General features: G+C 42.7%; 1 protein-coding gene across 2 annotated transcripts in view; it reads left to right on the top strand.

The window, feature by feature from the left end:
* The window catches only part of HDAC7 (histone deacetylase 7), a 462,051-nt gene that overhangs the window by 249,787 nt on the left and 196,952 nt on the right, over positions 1–15,312 (top strand). The window lies entirely within an intron of this gene.

Here is a 15,312-nt window from a genome sequence, read left to right as displayed (position 1 = left end):
TCTTGACATGCATATTTAAAAAGTTCAGACCCTTAGGTAACTATTTAGGTTTTTTTTTTTTTTTTTAATTGTATTTTTTTTTTTTTTTTTTATTGAAAATTTTATTTGCGTCAATTTTGGTGTGGGAAGTAAACAGCTAATTTTTAAATGTAATATAATGTATTTATTTATTAAAAAATACATGTAGGTGTAGTTTACTATTTGGCCACAAGATGGCTACAGTCAAAAAAGTTCCAGGAAGTAGAAAGAGGACGGGGAACTTTTTTTTTTTTTTTGCAGAAATACAGCGTTTTTCTGCAGGGGACAGGGATCGCTGAATGGGAAGTATATTCCCATTCATTGATCGAGGGGCTAATGGCGGGCAGCGGGAGCGTGCACGGGAGCGCGCACGATCGTGCGCACCGCACACTGACAGCGGCACAGCCTATCTGGACGAACATATTAGCCACTTTAACTTCACAAAATTAAAGGCAGCATTTCTTAGCAGTTACAGAACTATGCTCACCCATTGGTTATGCAAACAACGGTGATCCAGAGGAAAAAAATATCATTTTATTACACAGATTACAGATGCATTTGTCTGGTAAAATTATATGCGTGCCTCAAGCTGAAGCTCACAAGGATGAATGACATGCACTGAGCTCATTAGTTGTTCATGGCTCCCATGTGACAACAGGTAAATGATGCCAGATGGAAGTGGGGAGCTGGGTATGGCACAACCCAATATAGCAATATTTGAGTGGGAGGCGGCCTCCCGATGTCCCAATATGTCACTGAGTTTCATTAACAAAACAACAAGGCAAACCTAAAGCGAACCGTACATCATTTTAACTCCCAGGGCAGCTCAATAGCACATTAGAAATGCATGCTAAAATGTGTCTTATTAATAAAAAAAAAACATTAAAAATGGATCCATACACTAACTTATTGGAACTTCAAATGCAGTTTATTGTCCCATCACACACACGTAATACATCTGTCCTTGTACTGACAATTATTGTGAGGCCCTTAGGGTGTCTGCCCCATGCCTTGACAAAGGGGGCTCTAAGGGCCCAAAATGATTGTCGGTACATGAACAGATGTATTACGTGTGTGATGGGTCAATGAACATCATTGGAAGTTCCAACAATCTGTGTGCAGATCCCTTTTTTGATGTTTTTGATTGCAGCACTTCTGGGGTGCTTGGCCCAGCTACTGTACCTACTCCTACCTATTGCCCGATGAAGCGGGGTCACACCTGCGAAACGCGTTGCATTTTCCCCTGGAGTATGTAAATACATTTTTTTGCTAAACTTTGTTGGCCCATATGCAGTTGACTTTTTCTCCTAAGTTCTCTCCTAGGAGATAGTTTCATCTTCTCTTTAAACTAACTTCTGAGCATTTTACAATTGAAAAAGTACCCAAAAGTTGGTGAAAAAGTGCTATCAAATTTATTTTGAGTATTGTCTTGCTTGTTGTTGGCTTGAAAGACATTTTATGAAAAGATCTGAAAATATCACCTAGGAGAAAACTCAGGAGAAAAAGTGAATTGCATATGGGCACTTGTGTCTGTTTGGAGGAGGTAAGTCCACCACTACCTCCAAAAATGTTAAACTTTTTAGACATTTTTATTCTTCTGGCGCATCTGTATCATTGTAACTAACTAACTCACTAAACAAAATTGCAATATATTTACAAAATACATACAACTCCATACAGAATCAGTAGATAAAAGGCAGAATCAAGGCAAAATACAAGATCTGAATCAGGTAGACAAGTCGCAAATACAGGTAATGGACAGAGGTGCCCAGATGCAATTCTACCAAATAATCTGGCAAGGCCTGAGTTCTAGAAAAGCCATTAAACAAACTGGCACCATCTGTTAAATAATTAATTACCAGGCTAATAGAGAACAGCTGGTGTCAGGGGCGTAACTACAGTAGAGCAGGCTCTGCAACTGCAGGGTGGCCCAGTGTTATGTTACTCCCTCCAATATCCAATAAAGAGTTACATGCTTTAGATCAGGTGTTTTTGTGGCTACACATTATGGGTGTGCAGATCATGATGGGCACAATCGTTTTATGAGCCTTGCAAGACTGAGCTCCAGGCTGTGAGGGTCACAAGAGGTGGGCACAGGAAAGGGTGTGAGCATTGGGGTTCCCCCATAAAGATTTGCTGGGGGGCCCCATGGTTTTCAGTTCCGCCCCTGGCTGGTGGAACATATAAAATGCTCCAGACACCGCCCAGGAGTGAACTAGAGAAGTGCAGCACTATGTTCATATCATAGGCTGGAGAAGGCCACCTAAAGGTGGAACTGTTTTCTAAAAGTTCCAGTTTGTCTGATAACACTGTGAAACTGCTAGGATCAGTGTCAAACCAGTATTGCGTGGACTGACACTCTTTATACCAGGGGTGCCCATTGAGTAGATCTCGAAGGACTTCATGGTAGATCCCAACCACACTACATTTTTCATTACGCATTAACAATTGTGCTCCTAAGATTATACATAGGTAGATAATTTTGACATGCTAATTCTTGAAGGACTTACTATGCGAGAATGGTAAAAAAAAAAGTGAAATACCTGGCTGCAAGTTTTATCCACAGAGGACACCATCTGTGCCCTCTGATTCATTCCGCCATTGTCCCTTTCTTATTTTCACCATGAGGTTGTTACCCGACCCGATCCCTCAGGTCGTCTGTATTAGCCCTGTTAAAGATGGCCGCCAGGTCCTGCCGCGCCTGCGCAGTTCTCATAGCCGCGAGTGCGGCTGCTCAGCTCTGAGTCCTCCTCCAGCCCCGACATGGCTCCCGGCAGTCTCGTGTAAGTAAATCGTGCGAGACTGCCAGGAGCCATGACGGGGCTGGAGGAGGACTCAGAGCTGCACAGCCGCACTCGCAGCTATGAGAACTGCACAGGGGCGGCAGGACCTGGCGGTCATCTTTACTGGGGCTAATACAGATGACCCGAGGGATCGGGTCGGGTCACAACCTCATGGTGAAAATAAGAAAGGGACAATGGCGGAATGAATCAGAGGGTGCAGATAGTGTCCTCTGTGGATAAAACTTGCAGCCAGGTATTTAACTTTTTTTTTACCATTCTCGCATAGTAAGTCCTTTAAAGTAGCTCACAAGCCGAAAAATTGTGGACACCTTTGCTCTATACATTGCAAACAGCCCTTTCAACTTTCAGCATCAAAATGTACTGGCTAGCAGGAGAAAGCACGACTTTTCTATGCTCCATCTGCACAATTGCAGTTTGTAGCTAAGCAATGTAAGTGTTTTGAGATAGTGATCGAAGCTATGCTACCCAGGAATCTGCTATGTAACATATTTATACTGTTAAATACTGTTACTGTTAAAGTGGCAGGTGCACTTTATAAAGCAGGTTTTTTTCACAGTTATTTTCAATTGGATTTCATTTGAAAAGTAACGTCACTAACAGAACATGACCTGTTTGGTCTTCTATAAAGCAGAACCACGAGGAGAAAAAATAGTATTAATAAATCGAATGGCAATGTATACCAGAACAGATCATTAATAATGGGGGAAAAAACGTAATGAATGCCCCACACCATACAGACGCAGGCAGTACCTTATACAGGATTAAGATGTCTGCAATATAAATAAAGCTATGCAGTGTTTGGGGTCTGGTTTATTGCATTCTAATGTGCCTGCGCATACATTATGTACTGGAGAAGAACTGTTGTGCAATAAAATAGAACTATGCTGAATAACAGTCATAGCAACATGCTGACACTTTCTGACAGGAGATGAAGAAATCGGCAAAGTCTTGATATTTATGGCCTGTACCCACTACGCGATTTTTACAACGATTTTTCTCGAAGACTGTCGATTGTTTGAGTGACGAGGGATCATTTCTGCTATCACCATTTCTTATCCTGTCCTCACACTAACCTCCCCCCATATACACCTAACATTAATCTTCCCCCTACCTACACCTAACACAAACCTCCCCCTTGCCTATGCCTAACACTAACCTCCCCTTTACCTATGCTTGACACTAATCTCGACCCTACCCATGCCTAACACTAACCTCCCGTTACCTATGCCTAACACTAACCTCCCCCTTACCTATGCCCAGGGCCGGAGCTACCATAGGAAAAAATAGGCAATTGCCCCAGGGCCCCAGAGCCTGTAGGGGCCCCCAAGGTGTCCCTCCCCATCGTAACTGTTGCTCCCCAGGGACTCTGCAGAGTCGATGCGGCTCGATTGATAAGATCCGACAGGACGGATCTCCGCACCGCCGATTCCCTGCTCGCTCCCCGCGAGGGGACAATGGCAGGGAATCGTGCGGGAGATAAGCGGCGCCGGCGGGGACGAGCGGGGAATCGAATGCAGCGCACACGCGGTGAGCGGGGACGTGGCGGGCACGCGGAAGAGGCGATCCGGCGGCTAATCGAGCCGCCGGATCGCTGCAATATGGCATGGTGTAGATGGGGCTTTAGGTTAGTAGACGGCACCCCCCACAGCTCTGGGCCCTCCTGCAATCACTGGGGCTGTTCCTTTCTAGTTACACCCCTGTTGAGGAGGATGGAGAATAGGCAAGATTAGATTTCTCTGTACTGAAGTCCAGCTAGTTACGGGGACCACCAGACCATCACCAGACCACTGTTTTTCTGCTGGTTGTAAAGTCTCTCTGATCTGCATCCGCATCACTGCTGAATTTAAATTATCTTTAAGGATGGGACTTTGTAGGTTGTGAATTGATACTGGAGTTTCAAATCCTGCTTAAAGAGGAGCTGTCAGTCATACTATCGCAGAAAAAAGAACCACATATATAAGTAGATAAATACTTGATCTACTAACATAACATATGCATTGCACTGTCCACGTTTTGATTGTAGTGATTTTTCTACAGTAAAAAAAGAGAAAATGCTTCTTAGCATTTCCCATTTTATGTGTGGCTATTTTGAAGCCAATTCTGATGTAATTTCCTCCCTTAGTCTCCTCTGCCTGATTTACCCGCCCTTCACTATAGAAAGTGCATTGTCTCAGCATGAGAAATATTGGCCAATCAGAGAGGAGTGGGAGGAGAAAACAGGAGGGAAAGAGGCTTCAGCCAATCAAGCTGCATTAGTTAAGTCTGTGGTCGAAGTACAGAAGCAAAAGAGGACAACCCAGCATGCCCTGCAACTTCTTTTTTGTGTACCCAATTTTGTGTGTACCAAATAAGAGTCAGGTAAACTGGGGAATGATCATTTATCAACAAGAAAAGTAATAGTGATTTTAACTTTTGGATTGCCTGGTTCACATCCTTATTACTTGTTTACCAGATAAAAATAAAGAATTGATTGTTGATTTTATGCCCGACAGTTACACTTTAAAAAATACACAATGTGAATTTTGTTTCCTTATTCAAAATTATTTAGACTGTAAAAATCTCTAAAGATTCACCCAATCAGGTGGAACAACATTTTGCAGGTTCATTTCCTACTGCTGCACAACAACTTTGACCATAATCAAATAAACAATCAATAATCACGCACACATACCCCGGTTTTAGGCCAAGATCTGAATTTACCATAGCAAAAGGTTCATGTGGTTCAACTGGCTAATTATTGGCCAACCAAAATTAGATGTGTGCGCTCACCCTAAACCCTGGTACACACATCCAACTCTGATTGGCCAATTTTACCACTTCCATGAAGTGGGAGAGCTCTTTTCTCCAAAGTGTCAAAACTTTAAGTTATGGTAGATCCAAAAAGGCAAGCCACATATTTAACAACAGTAAGGGCCCTTTTCCACTAGCAATCGCTAGCGTTCACGCTGAACGCTAGCGATTGCTGAATCGCAATTACCGGCGATTCCCCGACGTTTGCGGCCGCGAATTTGCTATGCTATGCACTGCATAGCAAAATCGCGGCAATTATCGCTCCGCCGCGCGTTCGCGTTCCCGGCAAAAACGAATCGCGGTAGTGGAACTGACCTACCGCGATTCCCATGTTAAAAAGCAAACCGTAGCGATTGTAAAATCGCTAGCGGTTTGCGTTTTTGCGATTCAGCCAGCGCTGGTGGAAAAGGGCCCTAACTAAGCTAAGTAGCTAAGAGTTCAGTGGTTGTAGGCCTTGTTCAGGTACATGAGAAAAATAATAGTTTCACTTACTGAAAAAAGTAAAAGACCAATATCTTAATCACCATAAATAATATACACTGTATGCGGAAAATGACACATGCTGGAAAATGTACATGTCCGTCTTGTGACCTGCAATAGAAAATTAAGTATTTCTTGGTTTCTTACTCTTGTGCTGCACATATAATCTCGGTTCTGCATAAAGTAGCACTTCCTTCTATTAGTGACTCACAGCCCAGGACTAAGAATTACAAACCGATGAAAAAGATTTAAAGGACCATTGTCATGAATGGTGTTTTTTTCCTACAGATACCTTAAGTGCTGGTGCACTATATGCAGAAGTTACCAGCAAAATGTTTGTTTTTTACTATTCCACATAATATATAAAAATGTACTTTCTATTATTTTTTTTTTTTATTTATTGTATTTATAAAGTGCCAACATATTACGCAGCACTGGAAATTAGTTAAGGTTACAGACAATATTTAGGGGTGATATACAGCAATACGACAATACAGGAATACAAGAAAAACCCGATCACGCAGCACAGTATGAGTACAAGGTAATGCTTAGTCAGTCACTGGATGAAGCATGGAGATTAAGCAAGTTGAGTTCACTCAAATGCATAGCATGGGTGCACAGTAATGGAGGTCCATGATCAGGTGGGACACAAAAGGAGGAGGTCCCTGCCTGAAGGCTTACAATCTAGAGGGAGAGGTAGGGACACGAAAGGTAGGGGACCAGAGTTCCGCTGCGTGTTTAAAGCACTAGTGAGGGGTGGTAGGCTAGAGTGAAAAGGTGAATTTTGAGGGCCTTCTTGAAGATGTTGGAGGGGGCTGCCCTAATGGGTGGAGGTAGGAATTCCATAGTGTTGGAACAGCACTTGAGAAGTCCTGGAGGCGTGCATGGGACTGGGTGATGCGGGGGGCAATCAGGCAAAGTTCATTGGAAGAGCGGAGTGAGCGGCTAGGTGTGTACCTCTGAGTAAGATCAGAAATGTAGGTTGGACGGGTTTAGTGGACAGGTTTGTTGGTCAGACACAGTATCTTGAATCTGTTTCTGGACTGGATCGGCGATGTGGGACGCTGTGGAGGGGTGCATAATCTGTAATATTTCAGAGGTACGCAGCGGGAGAGCCTGTCATGTTGACAGGTGACTTCACCACTGATGTAAAGGAAGCCTGCGGAGGAGACCTTTAGAGTCCCGTCTGTACAGGCACTGCTGGGGGCAGCTATCGAGTCTTTAAGACTCGCATGTGCCCTTTGTGTGCCACTCTGTATGGACAAACTGTAACATTGTAACTCTCTGAAAATACTTTCAATAGATAATTTAGGTAGTCCCTCAAATTACACAGAAGTGGTAAAATTGTACAATCACAACTGTATCATTGGTTGCCACCCTTCAGTGTGGAGAGGCAATGTTATGTCAGGTGATATCTATCTTTTCATTTGGGCATTAACAACAACACAGGCGGCCCTCCCTGCAATCTTAACTCCTCCCCACTGATACAGCCCCCCACCTACCATGCACACCCTCTTCCCCGACAGAGTAGTGCAGGGCAGGCAGTAATATTTACCTGCTTTCAGTGCTGCGGGTCTCCTCCATGCATCACAGCCGCACATTCTTGGCTGCCATTCGCCAGCTTGTGATCACGTGACGTACATCGGTCATGTGATCAGGAGCCGGCAAATGGCAGCAGAGAGTGTGCGGCTGTGAAGCATGGAGGAGACCCGCAGTGCTGGAGCAAGTGAGGGGGAGGAGTGGTTCCCCACAGCTCCGCCCCATTTTTATACCCCTGACCTCCACAACCTCTCTTTCATCACAAACACAACCTCTCTTTAGCTCCGACCCGGTCCACGGCGATGACATCAGAGCGACCTGGAGGTCGCTCTGTACTGCGCCTGCGTGGTCGGCGCTGTCAATCACCGCCACGTGGGTCGGAGCGGACTGCGCAGGCGCAGAACTACTGCGCCTTTGCAGTCCACTCCGGCCCACGTGGCGGTGATTGACAGCGCTGATCGCGCAGGCGCAGTACAGAGCGACCGGGTCGGAGCTCCGGCAAACGGCTGCAGGCAGAGCTACGGCGATAGAGGTCCTGGGAACTTGGGGCTGGAGGAAGCCCCTGGTAAGTAGCGTTTATTTTATTTAAATTCGCCTGACAACTCCTTTAAGTTTGTGTTCTCTCTCTCTTTTCTCTCCCCACTCTTTCTCTCTCTTCAGGGTGATCCCCCTCTGCTCTTTCACATGCTAAGCATCACAAACCTACAGTTAGTCATTCTTTTAACATTCTACTACCTGTACCCAAAATGGGTAATTGCTGGTGGCCGCTAAATCGTGTGACACTGTGACAATATTTGCTTGGCTTGGGAAGAAAGACGTCATCTCCTCCACAAAATCCTATGTTTGTCCAGGGAGATATAAAACAACACCCTGTCTGACTTTACAGAACCATGCGAGCCAAATCGCCATCGTTCATAAGCGGGGAGTCTGTTCTATCTCCGCGTTACACTTCAGGCATCTGGATGCTGTGACAGAGATGGGCAGGGATTGTGTTGCAGGAAAGGGATTTGCATGGCTATTGCTTACGGTAACATTACGCAGAGGCATCTGCAGCCCACTTTCCCCCTCTGAGGAATAGAACAAGACCTGTGATGTCAGCCTTGAGATATTACAAACTTTGCAGAGAAGCATGCAGTCACTGGGCTGAGGCTCATGAAGCGGACACGTCGGCATGACTTTCTCTGAAGAGGAAGGGAATTCTGAAGGGAAACAGAATGCCCTAAGTTAAACAACATACAAAATATTTGAATAGCATAGGTTTTCTTTTGTTTAGTCAGAAATAAAAAGAACGCTAAAATATTCACCCTTTACCTGGGAAATTCTGTTGTCCCAACTTTTACTTAAAGAGTAACTGTCAGCATAAAATCAAAAACCAATTCTTTATTTTTATCTGGTAAACAAGTAATAAGGATGATAACCCTGGCAATCCAAAAGTTAAAAATCCCTCTTATTTTTCTTCTCCATTAAACATCATTCCCCAGTTTCCCTGGCTTTTATTTGGTACATCAAAGGAAGTTGCAGGGCATGCTGGGTTTTCTTTTTTTCTTCTTTACCCTTCCCTTCAGACTTAACCAATGCAGCCTGATTGGCTGAAGTCTAGTTCCCTCCTGTTTTCCCCTCCCACACCTCTGTTCCTCTCTGATTGGCCAATATTTCTCAATGCACTTTTTACTGCAGAGCTGGGTGGGAGTGTCTGAAGACTGGGAGGGGGGCGGGCAATGATACACAGAAAGAGTAAGGAAGGAAATGATGTCAGGATTGGCTTCAAGATAGACACAGATAAAGTAGAAAATCCTAAGAAGGATTTTCTCTTTTTTTTACTACAGAAAAATCACTAAAATCAAAACGTGGAGAGTGCAATACATGTGTTATGTAAGTAGAGCAAGTATTTATCTACTTAAAAAAAAAATAAAGTGTACTCACCCTGCACTGTTCGGGAGCCTTGCCTTTAACTCCTTACTGAATAGGTACTGACCCTATCCAGGATTCAAACCCTGGACTCCCAAGTCAAAGGCGGAGCCCTTAACCAGTACACTATCCATCCACTTGCTATGGGTGTGAAGATCCTGATGGCCACACTGGTTTTATGACCCTTGCAAGTGGGACATCCAGACCTGTGAAGGTCACCAAGGGCAGGCAAGGGAAGGGTTGTGAACATTAAAGAGGAACTCCAGCCTAAACAAACATACTGTCATTAAGTTACATTAGTTATGTTAATTAAAATAGATAGGTAATATAATTTCTTACCCACCCTGTTTTAAAAGAACAGGCAAATGTTTGATTTCATGATGGCAGCCATCTTTTTGGTTGAAAGGAGGTGACAGGGAGCATGAGACACAGTTCCAACTGTCCTGTGTGCTGATCACCCCTCCCAGTTGCTAGGCAACGTGAATAACAACATAGGAAATCCCATCATGCTCTGCACAGCATTAGGGAAAAAAAGCCTGAGCTTCTTTTCTTTGATGGGTGGAGCTTAGGTAAAAATGCAGCTAAAAATGATGCTTTGGTAAGAAAAACAAAGTTTTGATGCTGTGAAACTGTTAAAGAGACTCCGTAACAAAAATTGCATTCTGTTTTTTATCATCCTACAAGTTCAAAAAGCTATTTTAATGTGTTCTGGCTTACTGCAGCACGTTCTACTATCACCATCTCTGTAATAAATCAACTTATCTCTCTCTTGTCAGACTTGTCAGCCTGTGTCTGGAAGGCTGCCAAGTTCTTCAGTGTTGTGGTTCTGCTATGAACTCCCCCTTCCAGGCCCCTGTATGCACACTGCCTATGTGTTATTTAGGATTAGAGCAGCTTCTCTCTTCTCTCTTATCTTTTACAAGCTGGATAAATCGTCCTCTGAGCTGGCTGGGCTTTCACATACTGAAGAATTACAGACAAGGGCAAAGCTGTTTGCAGGAAGAAACAAGCAGCCTGATACTTCAGTGCATGAGAACAGGGGGAAAGAAACACAAATAATCTCTTGAGATTCAAAAGGAAGGCTGTATACAGCTTGCTTGTGTATGAATGTATTTTCTATGTGTGGACATACTGTACATCAACCTACTTCCTGTTTTGGTGGCCATTTTGTTTGTTTATAAACAAACTTTTTAAAACTGTTTTTAACCACTTTTAATGCAGCGGGGAGCGGCGAAATTGTGACAGAGGGGAATAGGAGATGTCCCCTAACGCACTGGTATGTTTACTTTTGTGCGATTTTAACAATACAGATTCTCTTTAAAGAAACACCAAGCCTTTTCAGTTCTGCTGAGTAGATTTTTAGTCCAGAGGTTCACTTTAAGGGGGCCCCATCAAAGTCTTCCTGGGGGCCCCCAGCACTTGTTGTTACACCCTTGCCCTTTGATAGTGGCAAACCCCATTGCAAATAGTGGAGAAAAGTGGTATTAGTTTCATATTCCATTCCATACTTTTGGCACTGATTGCCAATCTAATGTTCTTACCATAGCCATGGTCTAATGTCCCTATCAAATGAATGACCATTAATTACTTCTGCCCATTTGCTAGCCTGCTGATAATCAAGAAGCATCTCATTACAGCTGTCGCTAACCACTTGTGCCTGTCACAGCTGGAGGGGATAAGCGCTAGAAACACAAGTTGGAGAAGGATAAAATACTTTTTTTTAAAATAAAGCAGGCGACTTGCCAATGAACACAATGAGCAGAGAATATTCTACATATACAGTGGATGGGACTGTTATGCATCGTAAAGCCAAATGAAGAACATTGCCGGGAAAATGTGTCACTGACATACACTAAGCTGCTGCCAGAGCTGTTGTGTATATATAGGGCCTAGAGGAATGCACAGCTGAAAACAGCCTGGACATTCATCTTCACTAACCACATTTAAAGAGGAACTCCAATGAACATTTTACTGTAGGCAGGTGATGAAGCTGCTGCATGGTTTTTGGCAGTTGGAAACAGCTGTAAACAGCTATTTCCCACAAAAGTTAGATATTTTCTTATGGGAGGGGTTACTTGTGGGAGGGGTTTCACCACAATATCAGTCATACAGCGCCCCCTGATGGTCTGTTTATGAAAAGGAATAGATTTCTCATGTAAAAGGGGGTATCAGCTACTAATTGGGATGATAAAGTTCAATTTTTGGTCGGAGTTTCTCTTCAAAGCAACATACCCACATTGCGATTTTGCAAACAATTTTTAGAGACTAATGCTAAGTACACACTTGCGATAACAAATGTTGTAAAGAATCGATAATTAGCTGACGAACGGGGGAGGAACAATTGGAATGCAACGATGGAAAAAGACAACTGTTATACACATATCAATGATAGTTCCCAAGAAAAGGAACGTAAAAATGAGAAGTGTGCACACGCAAACGGATGTTACACGGGCTTACAATAGATTACAATAGATCATAGTTAAATTTAATACAAACTATAGTTTAAATAGTAAACATTAGCAATAAAAGGATCATTATAATTTCGGGCTAAACAGGAAGTAGTAAATGATACTTTCGGGACGCATGTGTACTTTACCTTGTAATGATCGTTATCGGCAGAGAACTATACACACTTTTGTTTTGTACCGATTGTCATTCAATATGCTCCGTTCTGGCGTTTTTTTTCCTCTTGCCGATATCGCTCGTTCGTTGTATTTAATGATCATTTGGTAAACTTCTTTACCCGATTGTCAGAGCGATCGTTAGGCTGCTGTTAGGAACGACCATGGTTGCAAGTGAGTACTTAGTATAAAGCCTGGTACACACACTTTCAATTATAACTGGACAATCACTGACCAATTTTACCACCTCCTCCATGTAGTATGGTTTACCTACACAGTCTGCTCATACTATGCAATATTTGTTGACCCTCATACTGCATGAAGGTGGTAAAACTGGTCAATGATTGGTCAATCCTAATTGATAGTGTGTACCATGCTTAAATGTGTGTACACACATCCAATTTTAATTGGCCAATGACTGTCCCATTTTACCACTTTTATATAGAATGACAGCTTACCTACACCGTGTGTTCATAGTATTTATTCAAGATGCGTTGGCACTCATACTACATGGAAGTGGTTTAATTAGCCAAAGATTAGACAGACAAAATTAGATGTTTTGATTGGCCAATGACTGACCAATTTTACCACTTCCACCTGGTATGAGAGCTTACCTACACAATCTGTTCATAGTATTAAAAATCTGTTGACCCTCATACTACATGAAGGTTGGAAAATTTGCCAATCATTAACCACTTCAGCCAACAGTGTTGTTCTCTTTATGCATCCGAGCAACATTCACCTCCTATTCATTCGCCAATAACTTTATCACTACTTATCACAATGAAATGATCTATATCTTGTTTTTTCCACTGCCATTTAGGTTTTCTTTGGGTGATACACTTTGCTAAGAAAATGGATTTAGAATAAAATAACAGGAAGATTAAGAAAGAAATAAAAAAAAACATTATTTCTCCACTATAGTTTGAAATTAATACATGCTACTGTAATTAAAACCCATGTATTTTATTTGCCCATTTGTTCCGGTTATTACACCGTTTAAATTATGCCCCTGTCACAATTTATGGCACCAATATTTTATTTGGAAATAAAGGTGCATTTTTGCGTCTATCATTATTTACAAGCTTATAATTAAAAAAATTATATTAATATACTCTCTTGACATGCATATTTAAAAAGTTCAGAACTATTTATGTTGTTTTTTTTTATTGTAATTTTTTTTTTTTTATTAAAAAATTTATTTGAGTCATTTTTGGTGTGGGAGTTAAACCATTAATTTTAAATGTAATATAATGTGTTTATTTAATATAAAATGTATGTGGGTGTAGTTTTACTATTTGGCCGCAAGATGGCCACAGTCAAAAAGTCCTGGAAGCGGTCGATTTCGCTTCCAGGAACTAGAAAGAGGAAGGGAAACTTTTTTTTATGCAGAAAGACTGCGGCTTCTGATAAGAGACCGCCGGTTTTTCTGCCGGGGACTTTGATCGATGAATTGGAACTATATTCCCATTCATTAATCTGGGGGCTGACGGCAGGTGGCAGGAGCGCACGCCTCAGGCAGCAGCAACTGCACAGTCTATCTGGACGGATATATTTGTCCAGATAGGCTTAAGTGGTTAATGACGGTATGTACCAGGCTTAACTTTAAAGCCAACCCAACCCTACCTTTCTACTCTAATAAATTAGCAGTACTTATCCATCAGGAGGGGAAAATCCTAATAATTGATTTGGCACAGCTATATGGCCAGATGAAAAGCGTCGGAAACTGCTGCTTCAGTTGGCAGCTAGCTACAGAGCTCTTGCTGCAGTTGACGACAATGGAAGTCTTTGTAGATGTAAATAACTTACAGGCAGTGATATGTAGCTAATAAAAGCAATTAATAGACAGCATCTGTTTTTACCAAATGTGCTGCTGGCATACAATGCTAATATACTAAGTACGGTATATGGAAATATTCCAACAATTAGTTGTTCCAACATGGAAAGCACTAAATTACTGCCATATACTTGTCCATATGCCATGGCCCCTAGACCTAGTTCCCACTAGTACTCCACACAGTTCAGCCAACCTGCAGCCATGGTTCATCCACCATTTGGTTTGTGTATGGTGCAAATTAATGAGGGTATCGCTAAATGCTCTCTGTCCCGGTGCTAATTTTGGTAGGTAAGACCCATGTGGTGGAAAGTCAGTACAAGCCACTGTTGGTGAGTGGTTGCTGCCTACTCAGATGTACATGAATAGGTATAGTGCAGTTTGAGGTCTGTACTATAAGCATTCTTAAATACCTCCAACCACTGACAAGCAGTAGATAGTTCCGGTAACAGGAAAAAAGGGCGCAGGAAGCTAGTGGCCAAAAAGGGCGCCGCCATTCACTCCCATAATAAATATCGTTTAATGGGCGCCGAACAGGAAAAAAGGGCGCCGGAGATTATTAACGTTTTACAAACGGCGCCCGGAGATTTTTAATGTTTTATAACTGTGCTTGTGGTGATTTAAGTTTAGAAAATGCACCCGTGACGAATAACGTTTATACTAAACATATTTATCGTAATTAACTGAAACATTATTTAAAATGTTATCCCTTACTGTTTGTAAAACATTATTATTCACAAAATAAAGTGATCTGTACGTAATGTATATTGGAATATACTGTATTTTTTACAGTCACTATTTGTAAAACAGTATTATCCACACAATAAAATTATTTAAAAATGTATCCCTTAATGTTTGTAAAACATTATTATTCACAAAATAAAGCGATTAGTACGTAACTTAAACTGCAATATATTTTTTACAGTCACTATTTGTAAAACATTTTCCACATAATAAAGCAATCAGTAAGGGTGGTGGCTAGGGTTAGGCACCACCAGGGGGGTGGTTAGGGTTAGGCACCACTGGGGGGGGTAGGGCTAGGCACCACCAGGGGGGTGGTTGGGGTTAGGCACCACCAGGGGGGGTGGTTGGGGTTAGGCACCACTAGGGGGGGTGGTTAGGGTTAGGCACCACTAGGAGGGTGGTTAGGGTTAGGCACCACCAGGGGGGTGGTTAGGGTTAGGCACCACCAGGGGGGGTGGTTAGAGTTAGGCACCACCAGGGGGGGTGGTTGGAGTTAGGCACCACCAGGGGGGGTGGTTAGAGTTAGGCACCACCAGGGGGGGTGGTTGGAGTTAGGCACCACCAGGGGGGGTGG

Source organism: Hyperolius riggenbachi, chromosome 2, assembly GCF_040937935.1.
Source record: "Hyperolius riggenbachi isolate aHypRig1 chromosome 2, aHypRig1.pri, whole genome shotgun sequence".
In the NCBI taxonomy this organism is placed as follows: Eukaryota; Metazoa; Chordata; class Amphibia; order Anura; family Hyperoliidae; genus Hyperolius; species Hyperolius riggenbachi.
The sequence above is the reverse complement of the archived record's forward strand: the minus strand, read 5'-3'. Positions and strand labels throughout refer to the sequence as shown.